At 38.2% G+C, this 27,160-nt stretch overlaps 1 long non-coding RNA gene across 1 annotated transcript; it reads left to right on the top strand.

The window, feature by feature from the left end:
* The first annotated feature begins 22,533 nt into the window (after positions 1 to 22,533).
* LOC135086369 (uncharacterized) lies at positions 22,534 to 23,881 on the top strand. Its single transcript, XR_010260450.1, has 3 exons — positions 22,534 to 22,565; positions 23,487 to 23,585; positions 23,795 to 23,881. It is a non-coding gene; the product is annotated as an uncharacterized LOC135086369 (long non-coding RNA).
* The last annotated feature ends 3,279 nt before the right edge of the window (positions 23,882 to 27,160 follow it).

Genomic DNA, 27,160 nt, shown 5'->3' on the forward strand with positions numbered 1-27,160 from the left:
GCGGTGACGTAGATCAATTCTAAACACAAAAAAAATGCGCTCTTGTGAGCGTAGTAGTAAGGTGCGATTTCGAATGTACCATGTGCGTTGGATATTTTGCATTATTATTATTACCGTTAAAATGTCGGCATCTGATCCTACACAAAGGAGTGCAATTTCTGTTGCTACTATTATGTATTCTGTGCTTCAGATGCGTTTCCACGTGCCCTCCCGTAACAGTAAACCATGTTTACGTATCTACTCACGAGCACTGTACGTATGGTTAGGCATATTCCTAACACTCACTCACTATTACACGTTCACACACTAACTACTCAAAACCGCACGAGAAAACAATCAAAAATCGCAAATTTGCACATTCGATGACCGAAGATCTTTGTTAACTAAAGATCCGTCCTATCATAATTAATGCTCTTATAGCAAGCTTCCAAAATACTCAAATGCAAATGATTTGTAGTAGCTCAATCGTTATTATTAAAAAGATAAGAATATCAATACATTTTGATAGTTATTTCGTGTAAAGTAATGAAATTAAGTTCATTTAAAATAATCACGAACATGATGATGAATTATTTCATGTAAGTTATGAAGAATGGAAGTTTAACCTGAACCTTACTAACAGCCTAACAGTCGTTCAGGGAATTTAAATTAAACGCCGATAGAAATTAAATTACGTTATTATTTTAAATCAAATTTTTACAGAGATAGAACACGGTAGTAAGAAGTTTATGTACTAGAAAACATTTATCAAGCAGAGAGGAAGAGAAAAGTTGATGTTACAAGGCAAGAAATAAAGAAATAGCGATTGAGTACTAGGAATTCTAAATACGAGCTAGATTTCGCGGAGCGTGCGCGCAGCCTCTCAACGTGGGAAGCAAAATCGGACTGATGAATGGAGAAAATCGATGATCCACGATTGAGCGCCGATGACGCCCGAAACACGAAGATGAGCGAAGTATGTATTGTCAGTGCGAGCCCGATATCCGTGCGGCGGTATTATTGTATTTAAATGAAAGAAGTGCTAAATGATAGAAATTTTGTTTAGATACTGAAATCAATCGAGTTTAAAAACAAAATCTTGTCTTATCTCCTATCGAAAGTGAAGGAACAAGAGTTTGCCAGTGTGTTATTTCTAGGTGTTCAGTTTGCGGTAAGTTAAGTTTTATTTTAATAATTACTATCGTAAAGACGTAAAAGTTTTTAAGGTAGAGAGCTAGTATGTAATGTAAGGAATAACGAACCTGTATGAAAGAGCATTATTGTCATCTGTTTACTTTTGAATGATAAGTAGGTACAAGCTTATCACACACATAAAAGCATGGTTTAATTTAAAAAAAAATGTGGCTTCTGTAAAAATTTTTATTTTGCGGAAGGAAGCAAATTCGTGTAAAAGGTTTTTTTATTAAAGACCTACTTAATTAATTAGTTTTTAGAACAAAAATAAACTCGTAACGTGATAAGGTGTAATTAACTAATTTACTCATTACATTTTTAGGGTAGATTTGGATTAAGCTCCGTCCAGTAGTCGTCGTTGAACTCACAGCTGATTGTGGCTGATAGTTGACTGACTCATGGGCGAGCGCGGGTAGTGGGGCGCGGGACGGGGGGCGCAGCGTTTGCCCGGGTCACCGGGTGAGCGCCGCGCGCCGTTTGCGTTGGGGGACTATTCTGCACTGTAGTGGTCGATTATGGAAATCGTAGATATTTAAAATATAATTTTAAAAAAATTTGAAGTCAGTTTTTTTGCTGATTCGTGATCAGAATAAGCTACTTAATCAACTCCCTAAATATGGCGGGTATTGAAATCAACACCCTGTATAGTACAGATAAAAGAAAAAAATCGAAAATTATAAATTTGAAGTTACATAAAATATTAAAATATTATTTTTGCTTACATGACATAAAATATTTTTTTAATAATTATAAACTTACTACCTACCCTTTTTCACATGAACGCGTAGAGATATTAAAGTTGAAATTCATATCAAACACTTCTTAAATCTAATTGCCTCTAAACTGTGAAAAATTCTAAATCAACGCAAAAATTCAAAACGCTGAGGTAGGTACCTACCTATAATCATACCGCATATTTTGAAATTCGCCACTACTCGCAACGGAATCAAAACTTAAAGACTACTAAGTACGATATCTATAGTCTGGTCCGTGAGCACGTAGAATTTTGTCCAATGACCCCTAGCTACGCATCCTTATCGCTCGCGCGTAATTATGTTGCTATCGCGCTTGTTAGATTAATTATATTATGTACATACCTGATTGATATTAATATTTCATGTGACCTATAATTAATATTAGTAACTACACTATTTATTAACTTTCTATAACATCACACACACCAAGTATCAAACAGCCGCCATATTAACTGTCAGATAAAATTAAGACTTCCGTTTGCAAATAAGAATTTATTGTAAGATTTCCGGCTTCTGAATAGTGGTTATTAATGTTTCTTAAATATAATTAAATTGATAAATTAATAAGCTAACTGGCTAATATTCAATCAAAAATAAATCTGGGTCCGTTTTAATATTATTAGTTATAATATATTCGAACTTCCTGTTTATAGAATTTATTGTAAGATTTCCAGCTTTTGGATAATAATTATTAATATTTCTTTGATCAAAAACAAATATTGTAAAATGAGAAATTCCAACTTCCGGGTCCGTTTAAATATTATCTAACTTCCTGTTTTCTGATTGGTCGTCTTAAGTGACCAATCAGAGTTGAGTAGAGGAAAGGTAGGAGTATGGGTATAAATATATGGAATTCCTCGTTGAAAGGCAGTCTCGATGGATCTTTGAGGTGATGCTGACCAAAGTTAAGTGTACATTGTTTATTGGTACTATTATTGTGCTTGTTGTGTTATTGTATTGTATTATTGTGATATTGTATTAAAACCTGGCTATGTGGCTGCGCCAGGGCTATTATTTTGACACCTGGCCAATTGATGGTGACATGCCACGGGGTCGGGTCGGTAGTTTGTTGACCAGTATAAAGAAGGACAATGCTAATAGTTGCTGGTTATGTTATGGTACAAAACCTAAGTCCTAACCTAACCTAAATCTAACTCTTGACCTAACCAAAACCTAAGTCTTAACGTAACCTAACTTAGAACTTGTGTTCTGTGTGTTTGATTATAAATACTGGTTATACAAAATACCGTCAAAATGTTAATAATAAATAAGACTTAATTACTGCTAGATTATTCATTTTTATGTAAGTTATAAATTGTTGTATCTGGTTGGAAAAGAGGCTGACAAAGGTGACTGAGTTTCTTCCGCCACTTCTTCTCAGCACCAGCCCATGATGTCCCGAAGTGGTGGTAGGGCAAGCTATATTTGGGACGTGTATAAATGCCCTGGAAAAGGGATTTATACTGAATAAACTATTTGAATTTGAAATTGGATTTTTAATTTGGAACTTATTAAATTACAGTATTATAGTCCTATATATTTCCATGGTATAATACGATATGATAGGAATATAGCATAAAGTATTTATGCTAGATTTTGCTTACTATTATTCTTCTTTTTGTGGTAACTTTATTAATTAAAGAATCTGCTTTAATACATTAATATTTCCTAATTTAGAAATGACTAATGCCCAAAAATCTAACATCAGAAGTGGGATTCGAGCACTTTTGCTAATACGTCCTTGTCTAAGTTTCAGAATGGAACCTGTTCTCTGGCTCAGACCTGAAAACCGTATGGGATGCTGCTTTCTCGAATCGAAGACCTGATGAAGATGTGGTGCTGCGAGTCTTCGAGCCAGCGGCCGGCGGCAGCGGTGCAGAAAGGTAGTGCAAATACTTCGAAGAAAGATCGAAAGAGTTTGGATGGAGCAGCTTGGTGACGTCGCAAAGGCCGGTAAGGCCCTTAGGGGCTTTGCTTTAGTATTTATTAAGTTGTGAAATTGTAACACCCATCTGAACTGATAATGCTGTGCTCTAGTATAATATCAAATCTAAGAAACATCCCTCAGAGCAGAATTGTACTGGTAGTAAATAGTCCTCGTATGGCAGTGTTGTTTAACTTATGGTCGAAAATAGGGGGACTTTGTCAGATTAAAAAAATAAAACAAAGCATGAAATTTATTCCAATAATCAAAATACATTGTGTAGGAAAATATCAAAAATAGTTTTCATATTAAAAAATCGCATAGTTAGATACCAAATACAACTAAAATTTGTCAGATTTAAACTACAATATTATATTTGAAAATATGTCGGGTCAAATTGACGAGTAAAATAAAATGAATTTCAAAAACAATTAAAAAAAATCGTATATATTCACTACGTCTTTTTTTTTTTTTTCTTCTTTATCTCACCGCCCGGATGATTTAACACCGTGTCTAGTTATTTCCTTCTTTTGGATGTATTATATTCGATAAGTCTTTCTTCTAGTCTCGTGGCATTTTTCTGTAGTCTGCTGCTTTACCCCTTCATGCCATTCCGACTCATATAATCCATTGTAGGCTATGTACATATCCTAATCTTGATTGATGGTTTTTCTAAATTTAGTTTACTTACACTATTAAAAACACTTGGTTCATTACATGATTACTACCGGTACATCCATCCAGTGGAATGTAATATTTATGCTGTCTCTGATATGCTCAACGCATAATAATTTGTATTTAAATGTCAGATTGGCCGAACGATTCCAAAGTCTACGGGTCTTTTTACAGCCTCGTGTGCTAAAAAACAGTGAAAACAAATATACCATGTATATAATCTGCACTGTTTAATGGTACCTAGGTCCTTGATAATATTGTATACCTTGATTCATTTCTAATTATTTGGATTCTACCGATAGCGTCTTATACAATCTCTTTTACACACAATCACACTATAATCACTTACGTTCCCTTAAATTACACGTTATTTCAAACCATGTTCATTCCCACTATAAAACAAATGTGAAACATTGTATTGAAAACAACCTACCTATCTTAGCAACATATTTGGATGATAAAAATTCGTGCTAGTCGTTATACAACTAAAATGTACTAAAATTTAAGAAATTGACAATAATCCGTAAATTTAGTTGATTAATATTATTACGGATACTGTTTCTATATAATACTTATAAAATATGGCAAAATAAATCATTTAGTGTAATATTAAGTATTTCAATTTTCTTTGTTTATAAATGAATCTCTAGTTCAGCTTTAGACATCTATTTGTAAAATACATATCGCACGTTCATAATCAAACCGTCACTATACGAAATTGGGAGAAATTGAGTTAACAACGCCATCTATCAGAGCTCCGCGAAAAGTGCATGCTGTAAAAATCCCACGCTTAAAAGTCAAATAGTTCGGCAGATATGACTAGTGTCGTTATGGAGTTTAATGGGGAAACCGGCATATGTTGTGAGTAACAGTGACACGTTTTTAGTAGTAACGGGAACTGGACGGGCACGCCGTGATAGTTATGTGGACTCTGTGTTGAAAAACGTCATTTTTAGCATAAAGACGCTTTTACTCCAAATCATTAAGATAAGTCACAATAAAGTAATACGAAAAACGCCTTAAAACAAAAAGTGACAATATTTCTCTTACATTTTTAAGAAGATTGTTCCATTACTTCGTAGAATATTGTGTTTATCCAAATTGTGTAATATTAAAACAACAAGAAAGATTTTTAAATGATTAAGTAGGTAGTTATAATTTTTTTTAACAGCTAACAAAAATGCCACCAGTCAATCCAAACACTAGTAAAATCAAAGAAATTATCAATTACAACTGTATCTAGCGTTTGTGGATTATTTATTTATTTATTCGATCACCAACAAGGTTACATTGAGGCTTCACAAAAGTAACTATAAAGAAATGAAAATGCCTTGGATTCGATCGAGATCTGAACTGAGAAAGGCTTGTACGAAAACGCCACAATGTCGGTTCGTCTCCAGGATCAGGACTCGAAACTCATCCAGTTGCAGCAAGGGGTGAGACAGGGAGACGTCATAATATCTCCGATACTGTTCAACACCGCCCTGGAAGATGTTTTCAAGCTTCTGGACTGGAGTGGATTCAGCATAAATATCAACGAGTACATCATCCACCTTCGATTTGCTGACGATGTCGTAATCATGGCTGAGACTGTGGAAGATCTAGGCATAATGCTCGATGGCCTAAGTAGAGCCTCTTCAACAAGTGGGCCTGAAAATGAATATGGACAAGACAAAAAACATGTCAAATGTCCATGTAGTATCCACTCATCTGGAGACTCTACACTCGAAAGTTTGTTGACAATTTATGTATACCTGGGAAAAACTGTCCAGTTACGTAGGTCCAACTTCGAGAAAAGGGTCAATCGTCAATCCAACTCGGCTGGGCAGCGTTCGGGAAGCTTAGTGATATTCTCACGTCCGAAATACCGTAGTGCCTCAAGACAAAAGTCTTTGATCAGTGTGTGTTGCCAGTCATATTTTATGGATCTGAGAGGTCACCCAAAAGGTGATGGAGCGTGCGATGCTCAGTTAGTTTCCCTACGTGATTGAATCAGAAATGAGGAGATCCACAGGAGAACCAAAGTGACCGACATAGCCCGCAGAATCGCTAAAATCAAGTGGCAGTGGGCGGGGCACATAGCTCGCAGAGGTAATGGCCGCTGGATAATGATCCAGAATTTAAACCTACTTCTCTGAGCCCTTTTCCCATGAAAAATCACTATCTAGTTCGTCAAGTTCATCGAGGTCATCAAGTTCTTGTTGTTTAAAGGCTGCCTGAACAAAAGAGTACCTTATTTTCTAAGAAGTTGATTTATGTGATTTAATTTTATAGTAATTTCATGTGTGTAACGTATTTATTTCTGATCGAGAATTTACATTTATTACTGTTACCATAGGTACCACTTAATCCAAATTATAAAGTTTTAAGTTCATTAAAATTACTGATTTTTCTATGTTAGTTTTATTTAATAATAATCATTTTTTAATTTTTCATCGTCAAATTTATATGAAAATAGTGACATTTCTACCGGAATTAATAATACAACATTAACATGTTTTTAATTGAAAACTGTCACTGTCTCAGTTTTAGTGGAAAAGTGACACTATTTTTAGGGAAAAAATTAAATATTAAATAAACCATTATGATAATTTGAAAGATTTTTTTTTTTTTTTTTTTTTTTATGTGATAGGAGGCAAACGAGCAAACGGATCACCTGATGGTAAGTGATTACCGTCGCCCATAGACACCCGCAGACCCAGGGGCGTTACAGGTGCGTTGCCGGCCTTTAAGGTAAAGATACGCTCTCCTCTTGAAAGCTTGCAGGTCGTATCCGTCCGGAAACACCGCAGACGACAGTCCATTCCACAGTTTGGTTGTACGGGGCAGAAAGTTTCTAGAGAAACGTACTGTTGTGGACTGCCAACCATCTAAGTGCTGGGGGTGGAAGTGCTGTCGGGTAGATCGGTGGCGAAAAGTGGCGGCAGGAATAAGTCCGGATAATTCTTCGGAGCACTCCCCGTGATACATGCGATAGAATATGCACAGTGAGGATACATCTCTACGCAGCGCCAAGGGGTCAAGCCGATCCGAAATGTCCTGGCAGTCAACGATTCGAGCTGCTCTCCGTTCAATGCGGTCCAGAGGGAGAAGCTGGTACTGGGGTGCACCTGCCCAAAGATGAGAACAGTATTCCATATGAGGCCGAACCTGCGCCTTGTAAAGTTGCAGACGATGGGCTGGAGTGAAATACCGTCTCGATCTATTGAGCACACCAAGCTTCTTCGAGGCTAATTTAGCCTTACCCTCTAAATGACCACGGAACTGGACTTCGCTCGATATGTCGACACCAAGGATTCCGATATTGGCTGAGGCAGTTAGGGGAGTGCTCTCGAAACAGCGGGATACGACAAACGGCAACTTTTTGGCGGTGAACGCGCAAACTTGTGTCTTTGTAGGGTTAAATTGGACCAAATTGCGTCGACCCCAGTCTGAGACCTCCTTCAAGGAGGTTTCAATGTCGGACACAAGTTTGTTACGGCTCTCAATGACGTTCTCCCGAGAGATATTTGCGCGGCCGGTATAAGCAGCATCAACCGTGCTGTCGTCCGCATAGCAATGAATGCCGCTAATTTGCAGCATATCATTGATATGCAGAAGGAAGAGCGTAGGCGATAGCACACAGCCTTGGGGGACACCAGCATTCACAGACATAGAGTCTGAGCATTTACTGTCGACAACGACCTTAATGCTTCTGTCTGCTAAAAAGCTGGCGACCCATCCGCATAATTTCTCGGGAAGCCCATAGGAAGGGAGCTTCGAAAGAAGCGCTTTGTGCCAAACCCGATCGAAGGCCTTCGCCATATCCAAACTGACCGCCAATGCTTCCCCCTTAGTCTCGATCGCCTGTGCCCAACAATGTGTCAAGTAGACCAGAAGATCACCAGCCGAGCGACCTCCACGGAAACCGTACTGTCGGTCACTTAGCAACTGGTGGGCCTCTAGGTACCGAAGGAGCTGGCTGTTGATAATGGATTCCATTATCTTCGAGAACAAGGAGGTGATTGCTATCGGCCTATAGTTGGACGGATTTGAGCGGTCACCTTTTTTAGGGATCGGGTGCACCAAAGCTGTCCTCCATGAGGTCGGCACTATGCCAGAGAGGTAGGAGAGCCGAAAAAGGCGCGTTAAAACCGGTGCTAACTCTGGAGCGCACGTCCTCAGCACGATAGGAGGGATTCCATCGGGCCCACTCGACTTATGGATATCCAGGGAAAATAGAGCCAGGCGTACTGAGCTTTGGTGGAACCGGATATCCGGCATACAGCTCTCACACCTTGGTATAATCGGTGGCTCATGTCCCCCGTCATCCAGTGTCGAGTTGGACGCAAAGAGTTTGCCCAGAAGATCGGCTTTCTCCTTTGCATCGTGGGCCAACGAACCGTTTCCCATGTGCAGGGGTGGAAATGATGGCGTGCAGAAATTTCCTTGGATAGCTTTGGCAAGAGACCAGAACGCACGAGTTCCAGAAGGAAGACGCTCTAGCTTCCCACCAATTCTACCAATGTGCTCCGACTTCGCCCTTGCAATGACTCTTTTGAAAGACCTAGAGGCAAAGTTAAACTCCTTTTTTAATGCGCTGGTGTTTTCATCCCGTAGCCTCGCTGCATTTGCCCAGGCTTGGTAGGATTCCTGCTTCCGGCGTAAAACCTTTTTGCAGGATTGACTAAACCAAGGCTGAGATTTGCCACCAATGGGAACAACAGAAGACGGTATGAAAAGTTCCATACCCTGCAGCACCACATCAGTAACAAGATCAGCAACGACGCTGGGATCATCCTGCGTGAAGCAAACCTGCCTCCAGGGGTAAGATGCGAAGAAGGACCGCATCTCATCCCAGTCTGCTGACCTGTAGTGCCACACGCGGCGACTGCATGCAACTCGTGGTCGCGGCGAGCACGTGAGTGGCACCGTACTCCGGATAAGGCAATGGTCCGAGGAGCCCAGAGGGGCGCCAACGGATAGCTGATAGCCATCCGGATGGGAAGTCAGCAGAAGGTCTAACAGTGAAGGTTCTTGGCTCTCTACATCTGGGATTCGCGTGGGCGTAGTAACCAGTTGTGTCAAGCCATATGCGAAGGCGAAGTCGTGAACAGATCTCCCTGCATGATCGGTTTTGCTCGATCCGAGCCATTCGGTGTGATGGGCGTTGAAATCGCCAAGTATCACGATCTCTGCAGAGGGGATCTGCTGCTGCACTGATTCTGCAGCCATTTGGACGTGCTCAATGAGTCGGTCAGTTTCGGCATCACCGCTATGGGACCTATAGAGGCAGGCGTAGACGCGGGGGTGGTCATCGCTGTCTACGCGGAGCCATAAGGTGGAGAGGTCCCTGCTTTCGAGGTGGCTGAGGCGTCGAGAACTGATATTGCCCCCTACGTACACGCACACCCCGGCCCTAGGCACAAAGGCATGTTCCAGTTTATACCCAGGGTAGGAGAGATAAGATGTGTCCGCAGGAGACGATATCTGAGTCTCGGTTAAGAAAAGCAAGGCCGGCTTTGCTGTCTCAAGGTGGTGGTGAACAGCATTGAGGTTAGAGTGTAAGCCCCTGATATTGCAAAAGTCCACGGCCAGCGTGGCAGGGGGTGCCATGGTAAATTTGCTCTTGCCCCAGGTGTTGAGCGCGGTTTTGCCCTCCCCAGAGTACGAGGGGCGGCCTGGGCATCCACGCTCAGGTGTGTTGTGTCCTGAGCATGGATGTCCAGGGAGGGATTCTCCAACGCTAACGCAGCTGGTACCCTCCTGGGGTAAAATAGTTTTTAACTGCGCTATCATTAGGAGGTGGGGAGGGGGGGGGCCTCCGGTACCCTCACTCACTCGGCGAAACACAACACAAGTGCTGCTTCACGCCGGTTTTCTGTGAGGCCGTGGTATCACTCCGGTCGAGCCGGCCCATTCGTGCCGAAGCATGGCTCTCCCACGGTTAAAAATAAGACGTAATTACTGCTAGATTATTCATTTTTATGTTAGTTATAAATTGTTGTATCTGGTTGGAAAAGAGGCTGACAAAGGTGACTGAATTTCTTCCGCCACTTCTTCTCAGCACCAGCCCATGATGTCCCGAAGTGGTGGTAGGGCAAGCTATATTTGGGACGTGTATAAATGCCCTGGAAAAGGGATTTATACTGAATAAACTATTTGAATTTGAAATTGGATTTTTAATTTGGAACTTATTAAATTACAGTATTATAGTCCTATATATTTCCATGGTATAATACGATATGATAGGAATATAGCATAAAGTATTTATGCTAGATTTTGCTTACTATTATTCTTCTTTTTGTGGTAACTTTATTAATTAAAGAATCTGCTTTAATACATTAATATTTCCTAATTTAGAAATGACTAATGCCCAAAAATCTAACACGCTCGTATACTCACTGCGGGTGTCAGTCGCACAGTCGCGACAGCAATATAATTATAGCAATATATTACGCGCGAGCGATAAGGATGGGTAGCTAGGGGTCATTGGACAAAATTCTACGTGCTCACGGACCGGGCTTTAAATTAAAATTAAAATTCAAATATATTTATTTATAAAACATAGGTACAAAGGGTGATAATTATAATTACAGTGAGCTCTATGCTTAACCTATTCAGGTACATGAATTATTTTGTGACTTCCGTCAGAATACATAATCAAATTTAAAATTATTATTAATTGTCAATTGAAATTAAATTATAGTTCGTTCGTTCGTTCGTTATTAGTTAGTCATTACGTTACATTAAATTAAATAAAAAATATAAATAAATCAGAATGTCAAGATATCATCTAAATAATCGTTAATATTATAATAGCATTTGTCAATTAGTAATTTAGATAGTGCATTTTTAAATTCATTATGTTCAATAGTTCAGCAAATGTGTATGTGTGTGTAAGGACTTCTAGGTTTCTTGAATAAGCAACAACTCAAGTAGACTGGTAGTTAACAGGTTTACTATGAAATATTTAAGTAGATACAGAGCAATGGAAGTAGAAACCGCGACAGTATGGATTCGTAAGCAAAAGAGAAGGGCCCCGCGCGGCGCGCAAACGTTTATATATTGTAGCCCCCGCTCGTGCCCCCACCATCCTGGGAGGCGCTGAATGCGTGGGGCGCGACCATGCACCCGGCCGTTGAAGATGCTTCTTCTTCAACTGCATCCACTGGCAGAAGGCATATGTTGTTGTAGGCTCGGCGGATTATGCCCTTTGACGTTTGAACGTCAGCAACCCTTGCAATCCCGTCGTTGCCAGGAATGAGCCGTACGATGCGACCCAGCTGCCACATCATAGGAGGTGCGGCCTTGTCCTTAATGATGACCATGGCCCCGGACCGCAGCTTGCCAGATGAAGATTTCCATTTGGTTTTCTGTTGTAATAGAGATACATATTCATTAGCGTATCTTTTCCAAAAATGTTGTTTGAGGAGCTCGACCCGTTGAAATCTCTGAAGACGAGTGATGTTGGTTCACCGACTTCAGGGTGTGGAACTGATGTGAGAGACCGACCAATAAGGAAGTGAGAGGGTGTGAGATAGGTAAGATCAGATGGGTCACTTGAGATAGGTGTAAGGGGTCTGGAGTTTAAAATAGACTCTATTTGTGCCAAACAAGTAATCATCTCCTCATAAGTCAAATGTGAACGTCCTAGAATTCTAACTAAGTGAAATTTAACAGCTTTCACAGAGTTCTCCCATAAACCGCCAAAATGTGCTGTGTAAGCAGGAATATGTTTAAATTGTATACCTTGAATATCATTACGACAATGTTTCATTAAATAATTAAATGCTCCTACAAACGTGGTCCCGTTATCGCAATATATTGTTTGTGGTTTCCCCCGCCGAGCGATGAATCGGTCCAGTGCGCCAACGAAGCATTCCTTGGTGAGGTCCGAGACGAGCTCTAAGTGCAAGGCCTTGACTGCAAAACAAACAAAGACACATATATAACTTTTTATAAGTCTACTTCCACGTCCCTTTCGATTGAGAATCATCACTGGCCCGGCATAATCAACACCTGTATTTAAAAATGGATATTCTAAGTGTAGTCTATCTTTAGGCAGGTTTCCCATAATAGGTTGTGTAGTTTTTGCCTTTTGTCTAACACAACGAACACATGAATTTACCACTTGTCTAGCTAAGTTCCTGCCACCTAGCGGCCAATATTTTTGCCGAATTTGAGATAATAAAAGAAGAGGGCCAGCGTGAAGAGAAATTAAGTGTTGTTTTTCCATAATTAGTTTAGTAAGTTTATGTTTACTACATAACAATATTGGGTGTTTTATGTCGTAAGTGTAAAATGAATTATCTAGACGTCCTCCGACACGAATGACGTCATCAGAGTCTATAAATGGTGACAACGAAAGCAATCTATTTTTTGAAGGTAAACTTTGACCTGATTTGAGAATGTGATATTCTTCCGGAAACATGTCGCGCTGTGAACATTTTAATAATAAGTTTTCAGCTGATAATATTTCTTTACATGTTAAATGAAGATTATTTGATATTTCATTATGTTTTAAGTTATTTATAAATCGCTTTACGTAAGCTAATACTCTGACTAATTTTGAAAAGTTTGACATTTTACTTATTAGGTTATTTATTAAATTTTCAGATACATCTGAAACAAAGGACATTTCCGGAAGAATATTATCATTTGTCTCCGGAAGCGTTTCCGGGTTTACGGTAGGATAAGAAACATTAAGTGAATGTAAAAATGACGGGCCAGTCCACCACAAACTGGACACGCTGAGTGTATCAGCCCTCACCCCACGAGAAACCAGGTCTGCTGGGTTCTCTTTTGACGGCACGTAGCACCACACCTGGTTATTAGTATTTTCATGTATTTCATTTACTCTATTTCGGACAAATGTTTTTAATCGACTGGATGGTGCAGATAGCCATCCTAAAATGACAGTTGAATCAGTCCAGAAATAAGATTTATCTAATTGAATAGTCAATGATTTAATAATTTTCTTATAGAGGCGTGTGCCTATTAAGGCCCCACATAATTCAAGACGAGGGATGGTGCTTGATTTTAAGGGTGCAATTTTATTTTTAGAAGCCATGAGATGAATGCATACCTTCCCATCACGTGTAATAGTTTTAATATAACAACAGGCGCCATATGCGCGTTCTGAGGCATCTGTGAATGTATGTATCTCAACAGTAACAGCATCATCACCTAGTACCCACCTAGGAATTTTTATAGTTTTAAGCAAGGGAAGAAGTGTAATTAAATTGCTATATTGCATTTGTAACTCAGTCGGAACTGCGTCATCCCAATCTGACTTGAGTTTCCACAGTTTTTGTAAAATGGCTTTGGCCTCGACTATGCAAGGACCAACTAGTCCAATGGGGTCAAAAATTTGACTAATTGTCGATAAAATTATACGTTTTGTTATTAAAGAATCTTTGTTTGGCTGAAATTCAAAAAATAAGTTATCCGATTCTGAGTTCCAATAGAGCCCAAGAGTTTTACTTGGCATTGAGTCTGATAGATTTAAAGCTTTATCTTTGTCATCCTTTAATTCTAAAATATTTTTTAAAATTTCAGGGTTATTAGATTGCCATTTACGTAAATTAAATTTTGCTGAATCTAATGCTTGTATAACGTTAGTGCATAATTCTGTAACAGATTCGACTGAGCTTCCTCCTGATAAAAAATCATCAACATAAAAGTCGTGCGCTATGGCACGTTTTGTTTGAGGGTCTGTACACTCCTCTGCCAGAGCAAGTAAACATCTCGTGGCCAAGTAAGGTGCGGATGCTGTACCGTAGGTTAGTGTATTTAATGTGTAAGTATGTAACGGTTCCAATGGGGTAAATCTGAAAATAATTTGTTGAAGTGATCGCTGGGATGGGTCTAGCATGACAGCTCTATACATTTTCTCAATATCGCTTGTAACGACATACTTATGTTGTCTGAAGCGAAGTAAGATTGATATGAGGTCGTCCTGTAATGTAGGACCGACAAGTTGTATGTCGTTAAAGGAAACATTAGAGGATGTAGTTGCGGAAGCGTCAAATACTACCCTGAGCTTGGTTGTTGTGCTGGATTCGCGCATGACTCCGTGATGAGGTAAAAAATTATTTACTTGAGATTGGGATTTACCAGAAGTAAGTTTACTTGAAAATGAATCTGAGTTTTGAGTCATGTGATTAAGATTGATGTATTCCTGCATAAAATGATGATATTGTTGTTTAGTTTTTTCATCACTTTGCAGTTTTCTTTCTAAAGACAAAAACCTACGTTTTGATATTATGTATGAATCCCCAAGAGTATCTGGTGAATCTTTAAGAGGGATTTTTACAACAAATCGTCCATCATTGTCGCGTTTTGTTGTATTTTTAAAGATTGACTCGCATTTGTATTCGTCTTTTGACATGGAATGAGTAGGAGAAATGGAATCTAAATCCCAAAATTTACTGAGCTGAGATTCAATAGAATCACTGAAATTACAATGATTAATATTATGACAATGATTTGTATTCCTTGAAGTAGGATTTTGAAGAATGCTACCTGACATTATCCAGCCTAATTTTGATTCGCGTAGTACTGGATAATTCTTCCCTAAAGATATGGAATTTGCTTCTAGAATATTCCAGAAGACTTCAGCACCTACTAGAATGTCTATTGTTGCTGGAATATTGAATGAAGGATCGGCTAATTGAAGACCGTTGGGTATGGGTATGTGTTCCCTATAAATGAACGTTGAAGGTAATGATGATGTGATTTGAGGTAAGATGTAGCAAGTTATGTTTGTTTTATAGTTAGTATGGCGAGATTGTAAGGTTAATGAGCAAGAATAAGTGCTGGATGAAACCTGACTATTGATGCCTATGATTGTGGAGCTCGTGACGCGTCGCGGCAGACCCAGTTTCTCGCAGAGCTCGGAAGTCACGAAGTTGGACGTGCTGCCGTTGTCCAGAAGAACGCGAGCGTTGTGGACTCGCCCGTCCCTGCCCACTACTTCCACCAATGCTGTGGAAAGTAACACGTGCGAAGCTTTAGCAGGTGATGAAGATAGATGATATGCATTTGTTGATAGCACTACGTTTTCAACATTATTAGATTTGCCCTTATCCAAATCTTTGTGAAGAAGAGTATTATGTTTTAAGTTGCAATATTTACAATGTGTAAGTCTGCACTGTTTACTTTGATGTCCAGTACGTAAACAATTTTTACAAACGTTATTCCAAGAAGCAACCTTTGTGTTGCGTGTATCAACGTCTAATGTACGGAATGATTGGCAATTAAATAGGTAGTGTTCTTGTTTACATAATGGACACATAGGTTTACGGTTAGTGTTTTCAGTTACTATTGCAAAAGATCTTGATTTTTGAGTAATTGTGTCTGTATTAGTATTTTTGTTAATTGTTTTATTACTATGCAATGTCTCTAATAACTCGGCCCTGTTATTTAAAAAGATACAAAACTGTTTTAAAGTTGGTTGTTCAGTTAATGTATTCTTGTATTCTTCCCACTGTCTATTACTAAGAAAGTCTAATTTTTTAGCCATCATGAAAATAATTAAAATGTCCCACTGGTCTGTGGGTTGCCCTAGAGCACTAAGGGCACGTAAATTCTTGTTAGTGACATCTATAAGATTGCGTAATGATTTAGATGAATCTTTTTGAACTTGTTCTACATTAAATAATGCTTGTATATGATTTGTAATTAGTATCTTATTGTTATCGTATCTTTCTGTCAAAAGTTGCCAAGCTATTTTATAATTACAAGCGGTAAATTCAAGACTTTGAATAACCGAAGATGCACTGCCTTTAAGAGACGCGCGTAAATAGTGAAATTTACTTATTTCGTTAATTCTGTCATTGTTGTGTATGAGAGAAATATACATATCTCGAAACTCGAGCCAGTGTTGAAAATCTCCGTCGAAAGAAGGCGGGTTGATGTCTGGAAGGCGGAAGAAGTCATGCTTTGCACTTGAGCCCGGCTCGGCCTGGTCATCAACGGTCAGCGGGTTCTCCAGCACGCTGCGAGCGTAGGCCGAGTTCTCATAGTATAAGTTCTCAAATTGCTCCCGTTCTGCAAATTCCTTCTCGCTATCATCCGATAGCAGTTCGATCTCCGTCTGTAATTTATTAAAATCTTCGTAAGCATCATCGATCACCTTAAGTCTATTTTTAAGTTCGATTTTATGCGGAAGAGATAATATTTTATAACTTTTTATGATATTAATGAAGTTCGTGAAGTGCGTGAGCTTTGCTTTTATGCTGCTGCGCGTTTTACAAAGCTTTTTAAGTTCGGCCATGGCTTAAAGTGCTATAAAGCTTGGTGAAATAAGTTGAAGAAATATAGAAATCGGTTAAAAGATCGATAAGTTGTTTACTTAAAATATGCAAATGCAGTAAACTGCCGTAGATCGCTAAGGAATGCGGCCCGACCGCGAGAACAAAAGGCCGGCCGGGCGAGAACAATAGGCGGCCGCGTGGCCGTGCGATAAGCGTTTATTTTAAAGTAAATTATGCATCGGAAAGATGTAACCTATTAATTTGACCTATTTAAATGACAAGAATTGAAATATTTGATGCTGTAAGCTGTGCACGTGGCTTAAATTCACATTTGAGGTGTATGAAATGATTAAAATAAGGCTCAAAACGAATCTATAATTAATCCCAGAGGAAAAGAGGAATGATAAAAGGATTATGGAACGGACTCACTCAGTATTTTGACCATTCTTTGACTTGGCACGTGGCTGTGTAGGTTATCCAATTCCAAAATGGTCGGCTTTTTCGTCAAGACGGTTTCTTCCAGGAAGGACCAGCTGTTCAATAGTTCAGCAAATGTGTATGTGTGTGTAAGGACTTCTAGGTTTCTTGAATAAGCAACAACTCAAGTAGACTGGTAGTTAACAGGTTTACTATGAAATATTTAAGTAGATACAGAGCAATGGAAGTAGAAACCGCGACAGTATGGATTCGTAAGCAAAAGAGAAGGGCCCCGCGCGGCGCGCAAACGTTTATATATTGTAGCCCCCGCTCGTGCCCCCACCATCCTGGGAGGCGCTGAATGCGTGGGGCGCGACCACATTATTACATAACATTCTTAAATTAACAGGCAGATTATTATACAGACGTGGAGCCATAATTACTACACTTTTCTTAAACATGGCAGTTTTACACATTTCAGTGCGTATACAGGGTGTCCCGTAATGTAACGTCAAGCCGAAACTGGGTGTTGAGGCAAGTTATGCTGGTTATCAGAAAAATATAAAAAAAAATCTATGTGGCATTTTGTCAAAATAATAAGCATTTAAAAAAAAAAAAAAAAAAAATTCTACTCCCGGTGACGGTCTTTTTACTCGTGTTGCCACAAATCTTCACTTTTTCCAAATTTTTTTTTGTTATGTAACCCTGAATAATGCTTCTCTAAATTGTTATCAAAATTACAAAATCGGCTGCTCCAGCTTGGATAAAAAAAATACATTATTCCCAAAAAAAATTTCAAAAAAATTTTTTTGCCTAGTTTAAACTGACTGTACTGAAAAAAAATTGTACTACGCGAGTGTGGCAAGTGACGTCATAACTTGGCGCATTTAGTAAGGATTCCAAAATGGTATAACACTTGGTAAATTCTTGCTGTAATTGTCGACAATTTTTGTTTTTTTGGAAATAATCCCGTTTTTAACTTTATCTACCTTGGTTAAAAATTATTATTCTAATGTGCCCAAAATTCAAGTTTCCGTGACTGACTACCGTACAGTCAGTCACAGAAACTTTTGTCACCATGACAGTAATTAGTAGTTGACATACTGTGACAAAAGTCACCCGTGCGTGCGCGCCGTTACTACCTGCTCTGCCTGCACTTGTACTTGGTAACAGGGATAATAAGGATATGAAGTTTCGGTTATGGATACGGTTACGGATATTAGAATAATATTATACCGGTTTCGGTTACGGTCACGGGTATGCAATCATTTCAGATTATCTGAAAGTTTCGGATAATTTCGGTTACGGAATTATTAGAATTTCAAAAATGTAGGTATAATTCAAATAGCAAGATGCTGCGTGACCCACATAGCTACTTTATGTACCAACTAAGACGACACCTATGTATGATAAAGGTAAAACAGGCTGGCATATTAGATGGTGCCAGGGAATGCCAGACAAGTTGGTAACAAATATTAAGATTTAAGGTACAATTCCAAGACGGGCCGCAGACCGCAATCGGCAGCGCGGCATTGCAGCTGCGGCGTGTATACTGCAGATTTCATAGAGTTTTGCAGTTTGAAATACTTGTACCCTTAGACTCCGCCTTTATCCGAAACTATCCGTAACTTTTGAATCAGTTTCGGTTACGGTTATGGATATTTTTTTATTTCGGATATCCGATAGTTTCGGTTATGGTTACGGATATCCATAACATCCCTGCTTGGTAAGATGGCCCTCTCCGTCCCGCTCATATCTTTTGAAATGGCTTCTCCACCTCACTTAAGCCAGAAACTTGAATTTTGGGCACATTAGAATAATAATTTTTAACCAAGGTAGATAAAGTTAAAAACGGGATTATTTCCAAAAAAACAAAAATTGTCGACAATTACAGCAAGAATTTACCAAGTGCTATACCATTTTGGAATCCTTACTAAATGCACCAAATTATGACGTCACTTGCCACACTCGCGTAGTACAATTTTTTTTCAGTACAGTCAGTTTAAACTAGGCAAAATTTTTATTTTGAAAATTTTTTTGGGAATAATGTATTTTTTTCATTCAAGCTGGAGCAGCTGGTTTTGTAATTTTGATAACAATTTAGAGAAGCATTATTCAGGGTTACATAACAAAAAAAAAATTTGGAAAAAGTGAAGATTTGTGGCAACACGAGTAAAAAGACCGTCACCGGGAGTAGAATTTTTTGTTTTTTTTTTAAATGCCTATTATTTTGACAAAATGCCACATAGATTTTTTTTATATGTTTCTGATAACCAGCATAACTTGCCTCAACACCCAGTTTCGGCTTGACGTTACATTGCGGGACACCCTGTATAAGGTTTCCTGGGGCGAAGGCGAACGTCCTTAGCGGATTCTATCAATTGAAATAGGTGTGGATTGCATTTAACAAACTTGCAGCATTCATAGATGTATAGGCTAGGAAAGGTTAACAAACGTAGAGACTTAAAATATGGCTGGCAGCTCTCTGTTGGTTTCAGTCCACAAATGGCCCTAACGCATTTTTTCTGTGCCTTAAAAATAATCTCTCTGTAAGAGGAATTCCCCCAAAATATAATGCCATACCGTAGGGTTGCAACTACATGTCCGTGGTACACCATTAACAGTGCTCTCTGATCCACCACTTTAGAGAGCTTATAAAGTGCGAAAGAGGATGTATGTAATTTTTTACAAACATTCAAAGAATGTGATTCGCAAGTCATATTGCTGTCTATAATAACCCCCAAAAACTTGCAGTATTTGTATTATTGATATTTGCCCCTCGAATATTGATATTCACATTCTGAGTAAGTTTTCTTTGCGAGAAATGCATTATGTTTGTCTTTTCTAAATTTATTTTGAGACTAGCGGCCGCCCGCGACTTCGTGCGCGTGGATCTCGTTTTACCCCCCCTTCATCTATCTTACGCGGTTCAGATTTTTTCATACAAATGTTTTTTCCCGCTAACTCCCGTTCCCGTGAGATTTTTGCAATATCCTGTTGTAACTAAGCTTTAAGTTTACTAAGGTACCTGCATGCCAAATTTCAAGAGTCTATCTTACGCGGTTTAGATTTTTTCATACAAATGTTTTTTCCCGCTAACTCCCGTTCCCGTGGGAATTTTGCAATATCTTGTTGCAACTAAGCTTTAAGTTTACTAAGGTACCTGAGTAGGTATGTATTGGGCATGACTAATTCACTTTTTTCGAATGAGCGATCGAAGAGAGCGAATACCAAACCAAACGATTTATTGTAATAATCAGAAAACTCACCAGTAATCAGCTATGCTTCAGTATCCACAACACAAGACACAACACAAAATATTCACAAAACTGCACTTCACTGTTTAGATCACGCTCGATGGGAACCGCTTAGCCTGTTTATTGCTGAAGGTTTATTCTAGCGCGATTCGTCGTACTTTTATTTCATACTTCGTTCGGACAAGCACATGTCGTTCTTCTCACTTTTGCCAGAAAATGTCGGCACCCTGAACCGGAACCTTTCGCTATGGAGTGGCTCGTTCAGGCCCGATTGGTCGTATCAACATAATCTGAACTTAGTTTCAAATACTAAACACATTGTGCTATGCGTCCTACTTGTTTCGAAATAAATAGTACCTAGAAAAGAAACCTCGCAAGACAGTGCGAAACCCATGGCGATCACTATAACACTGGTGCAACACAAATGAACGATAGAATTGATTCATTTTTGATTTGTCAGCACTTGGTTCCCTGGTATTAGCGTCAGCCCGACGGATACTGCAACATGATATTATAGGTAGCTGTTTCTTGTATGAAATAATGCTACTAATATTATAAATGCGAATGTTTGTGTGGATGTGTGGATGGTTTTACTCTTTCACACAAAAACTTCTAAACGGATTTTGACGAAACTTTACAGTAGGTATTATTGTTTATAGGTACATCAGAATAACATTATAAGCTATAATTTATAAAGATCTGTGACAAGTTAAATTTCACACGGGCGAAGCCGTGGGAAAATGCTATAAATAATGAATAATTATGAAATGTTACTTTAGAAAAGGTTCTGTAGAATATTACACAAATAAAATAAGGCATTTTGATAAACGCTGTTGTTAGATATTCCACAGGCACATGTTGTTTTCCTCTTTAGAACTAAACGAATTTCATATAATGACAATTTAATTTTTATTTAAAATAATTTGATTTCATTAGTTTTATAACCCTTTGGTGTGTGAGCACTGGTTGTAGGTGATATTAAAATATTAAAAGTATTTATGTTGAGTTATATTCTTTATGTAGTCATTAAAAAATGTAAACAACAAAATCTAAACAAACTTATTACAAGATATCAATTGTAAATGGAATTATAATGACTGACGGGCGGGATACTGTTTGAATTTTATGTGTTCAACAAGGAACCCTAATACTCTAATTATGAAATAATGTCAATTCACGTATATTTTTAACTAACAACACAGTTTTGAACTTAAAGTACAGTCACCTGCAACGACATGTGTAAAATTTTTACGTTTACATTAAAAACATAACCTGACCTAATACTAACGCAAATGTTCTTCAAAAGTTTAAGAAAGCAAGCTATAAAGCAACTAAAACAGAAACCGTAATCTCCACGTTACTACAGTTTGCAATCAAAAATAGGTTAACGATCAAAAGTTAGGTGTTAATATTAGCTTAAGTGTTATTTGTTTGCAAAATTGTCAAATACAATTGACATTCAAAGACGAGATACCTACCTACATTTTTTATGTATTAAGTAACTCTTAAATGTTGTTATTAATAAAATATTAACGCTAACTGTACCTAAACTAACCTTTGATCACACATGCTTACCTTTGCTGTAAATTGAAACTTTTGTTTTTCGTTAAAATATTGGTAAAATTTTATATTTGCTGATCATAAGGAACATTTTTAGGCAGTGCTTGTAAACCTTTTTCGCAATGTTAATTTTCACAGTTTTGCATTGAAGTTTATCTAAAAGTTTTTAACTTTTACGACAAAAATGTTTACGATTTCTTTGTCTGAATTTGCAAAATTTTGGTATAAATCGAGACCCCGAGTTCATTAAAAAGAATTAAATCAGTGTTATTATACCGTGTTCATCAAGAACCTGCAAAGTATTGTGATTGTGCTTCAACGAGAGGATTCCTTGCAAAAATCATGTTCGTAAGTTTTTTACTGATTCACTTTGATTGTGTTTATTGTGTGAGTGCTAATTTAGTGTGTTATGTTTATTAAATCATCTTTAGGTCGGACATTGAGTATTACAACAAGGTTGAAGCCAAGCCTCGAGCTGCCCGCAAGCGGGAGGACTTGGAGGACGACGAGCGCCCCATTCAGCGGCGGTGTTTTACGATTCTGAGGACGAGCATGCTAGCAAACGGTGAGTTTAAGTAATTTTAGGCTTGACTGTCGTATAACTTGAGTTCGCGTATTATCACCAATGATTACTGTATGTTTATTTAAAACTAGCGGCCGCCCGCGACTTCGTACGCGTGGATCCCGTTTTACCCCCTTTATCTATCTTACGCGGTTTAGATTTTTTCATACAAATATTTTTCCCGCTTACTCCCGTTCCCGTGAGAATTTTGCAATATTCTGTTGTAACTAAGCTTTAAATTTACTAAGGTACCTGCATGCCAAATTTCAAGCGTCTATCTTACGTGGCTTAGATTTTTTCATACAAATGTTTTTTCCCGCTAACTCCCGTTCCCGTAAGAATTTTGCAATATCCTGTTATAACTAAGCTTTAAGTTTACTAAGGTATCTGCATGCCAAATTTCAAGCGTCTAACTTAAGCGGTTTAGATTTTTCATACAAAAGGATTTTCCCTCTTGTTCCAGTTTCCGTGGGAATTTCGGGAATTCCTTGTTGTAACTAAGCTCTAAGTTTACTAAGGTACCTACATGCCAAAATTCAAGCGTCTATTTTAAGCGGTTTAGATTTTACATACAAAAGGATTTTCCCGCTAATTCCCATTCCCGTGGGAATTCCTAAGTATCCTATAACCTGCCTAGGAGTATGAAGAATAATTGTACCAAGTTTCGTTAAAATCCGTCGAGTAGTTTTTGTTTCTATAAGGAACATACAGACATACAGACAGACAGACAGACAGACAGATAGACAGACAGACAAAAATTTTACTGATTGCATTTTTGGCATCAGTATCGATCACTAATCACCCCCTGATAGTTATTTTGAAAATATATTTCATGTACAGAATTGACCTCTCTACAGATTTATTATAAGTATAGATATAGAAGATTACTTTGTGATTAAACAGATATTTTTGTTATAATTTCAGTACAAAGACACTAAAGAAGCCCCCACCGTCTAAGCGCAAGTCTGCTGCAGGCCTTGAAAAAGATCTCTTCGATTCGGAAGACGAACAAGTTCATAAGCGGTAAGTTATTATGCAATACTTAACAGAGTTACACATATTGGTTCTGGTAGTTAAGTTTATTAGAAATCTCTTATGGATGATAATTTTGCTCCCATCTTTAAATTCATCTTCTTTTGTTTGATAGTAAAGATATTATAAACGTCATATTAATTAATTTATAAGATGTTAGTTGTACCTATCATTTATTTATCGATGATTGATCTTTTCAGAGTCGGCAAAGAGACGAAGAGACCTGCAGCGTTGAAGCGCAAACGAGCTCGGGCTGACGGTTGGGAGCTGGAGCTGGACGACGAGGAAGACGTCGAGGCCAGCAGAGCGCGCGCCGCGCCCGCCCGCCTGCAGTCCGTGCTCACGCGCCGCGTGGCGGACGGCAACCTGCGCAGCACCGCCAGCCTGCCCGGCGACCTGTTCGTGGAGCTGCGGCTCTACAACGCCAAGGACATCCGCTCGGTGGCGCCCAAGGATCGCTGGGAGAAATCGGTCTTGGCGCTCAAGTACCAGGCGGATTCTGACGCTGAGGAAGTGAATCTCTTGCGCCAGTTTATTAAGAGAGCGCGCGCAGAATTCGTTGAGGAAGGTACATTTTTCCCCAATAGGAAGTAGGTAGATTTAGGTACGAGTAGTTTTAGTTTTTATTATAATTTGTATCTTAGTTGTAAGTTATTGAAATAATAAATACTTGATTATACTTTATAACGTACTGAGTGCTCAATCTATTTGATTTTATTTATAACAACCCTTTCCTTAAGTAACTTTTGTATTTGTAACATAAAATTAAATATTAAAAATGTCGAACAGATCTATATACTGTTCGGTTTGTGATATTTTTGTCAAAAGTAAAGCTTTGTCAGCTCATCTTAGAAGTACGATTCATAAAAATAACTCAGTCGTTGAAGTATGGTATAGAAAAAGTAGCCAGTGCTTTCCGTAGTCGAATCGCATCGTACCTCAGATCATAGAAGGGAATAGATGTGAAACGGGGGCGTGGCGCGTGTCTCCGCGATATGCCCAGAAACGAACATCGGCCGCGTAGCTAGGTTAGTCGCGATTCAGTCGTACTAAGGAAATGTTCTCCGATATTTTGGATAATGCGTCGTTACGTGCAATAAAACAAGTGAAACGCAGAACTACAGGAACAATGGAGTAATTTACTACATGTAAGTATTGCAAATCCATTGGTATTTTGCTTATAAATAAAAAAAAATAAAAAACTAAACATTTTTACGAACGAATTCAGTGCCGTAACAGTTACTGCGATATCGAAATCAGTGGTGATAAAAATTCTAACACACTTGTACATTGACGATTTAGTTAGCAACCACTTTATGTCATGCTCAACTACTGCGCAATGTATTTAATTTCTTCCGATATCCACTGTCGTGTGAAAATACACAGTACGGCCGCATGTGCCGGTCGTAACATAGTGCCGTGCTCGTGTTCTAATGCGGTTTCCTATTATCGATAAATATAAGTAAATTATAATTTTCTATTTTGTAATTTTAAATAAAAAAATGATGTGTTACTTGCGATTATAAGATTTTACAAAAAAAAATTATAACAGTAGAAGTAATTAGTAACTGTCAACTATGTAATTACTATAAGAGCTAGTTGAAAGCCTAATATAGGCATTATTTTTGATAAACATTATGCGGTACGCAGATCGCCATAATTAAAAAGTAAATGCGTGATAGTAGTTAATAATAACGTATAATAATAAAAAGGTTTTCATACATAAGCATTTTGTGAAATCAGTTTCGATCCTTGCCCCTAGCGATTTAAAGTATCGATATCTTGTCGACTCCATTTTATCTTTGTTCTCTCACTAGCGATTTTAATGTGTGCGTCACGTCACGCGGCCATTGATTGGCCATAATTATATATATTAGAAATTTGTAAATTTCTCAGGAAAAATCTCCATGAATATGCCCAAGCAATCTCTCCATGAATATGCCCAAGATCTTTATTCACAAGAAAGAAACTTAAGACATAGAAATAGACCTTTTACTAAATTGCATCTAGTTAGCTCAGGCACTTACCATATGTCAATAAAATTATATAATAAGATACCTACGAATATAAAGAATATTGAAAATGATAATTTATTTGGTAAAGAATTGAAGGAATGGTTATTAAAGAAATGTTTTTACTCTTTGAAAGAATTGTATGATCTGAAAAATTAATTAGAATTTGTACTTACATTTATTAAAATAATTTAGATTAAGCTTAATTAATATTATGTATAATGTTGCAATGCCCTCACAGGGCTCATGTTCTGGGACTATTTTATTTTTAATGCCTTGTTTGTACCACATGAAGCAATAAAGATATTATGATTATGATTATGATTATGATAAGGCATGCCTTCTGGCCAATCACAGCACTTTTAAGCCGGTTGCACACGTTGTCGTAGACTCTCAGTCGCTTTGTTTTTACACAGTTGAATGTGTGTGTGGGAGCTGTGGTGGGGGAAATGTGGGGACACTGGTTCTCGTTGTAGTTACGCGCGACTTCATATCTATTCTCTCTCTATGATCTGAGCATCGTACCAATTGCGCTACGGCGTGGACGAGCCCAAGCGCGCCGCGCAGCCGCCGGCCGAGTTCCTGCGCGGGCTGCGCGCGCGCGTCCTGCAGCTGCTCCGCACGCGCCAGTTAACTTTCGACACCATTAAGGTGAACTTTGAATTGTTTGCTGAATTCCATTTGAGAACCAATGATTCTGACAAGACTGAAATAAAGTCTTTCGCTACGGAAAACATTATCATTCACAGGAATTTTAATTTTCAAGACATTTTTTCTGAAATAGTTGACATCATTTCAACTAAAATTGACGAATTTGAAGAACGGGACAGCGGCTGGTTATTTTTACGTAATTGTCACTTGGAAGTTAATATCAATAAGTATAATCCTCTTCGAGCATCTAAATTTATTGACTTGCCAAAAGCTATAAAGCTTAAACGTGCGTGCATTAACATTCAAAATAGAGACGAGTTTTGTTTCTTGTGGAGCGTCATAGCTGCGTTGTTCCCAGCTAAAAACAATGCGCATCGAACTTCTTCTTATCCTCATTTTAAAAACGTAGTGAATGTAAATAATATGTCGTTTCCCGTGAGGTTTTCCGATATAAAAACGTTTGAAAAAAATAATCCTAGTATAAGCGTTAATGTTTATGGGCTCAAAAATAAAACAAATATTGTTGGTCCGTTATATCGAACCCAGAATAAAAAAAGAAACCATATAAACTTATTGTACATAGAAAGAGGAAATTGTTCTCATTATTGTTTAATAAAAAATCTTACTCGTTTAATGAGATCGCAAATAAGTTCAAATAACTAAGCATCACGGCAAAATATATTTTTGTGACGATTGTATGATATTTTTTGAGAATGAACATAAATTAAATTCTCATGTGTGTGGTGGTGTCACCACTATTTTGCCGAAGCGTGGTACACTTATTGAATTTAAGAATTTTGAAAAAATGCAGGATATGCCGTTTGTAATATACGCGGATTTCGAATCCCTTTTGCAAACCAGTCCGGATGGTCCGAGTTCAAATTGTACCGAAACGTTTCAAAA

This window comes from Ostrinia nubilalis, chromosome W (genome assembly GCF_963855985.1).
Source record: "Ostrinia nubilalis chromosome W, ilOstNubi1.1, whole genome shotgun sequence".
NCBI lineage: Eukaryota > Metazoa > Arthropoda > Insecta > Lepidoptera > Crambidae > Ostrinia > Ostrinia nubilalis.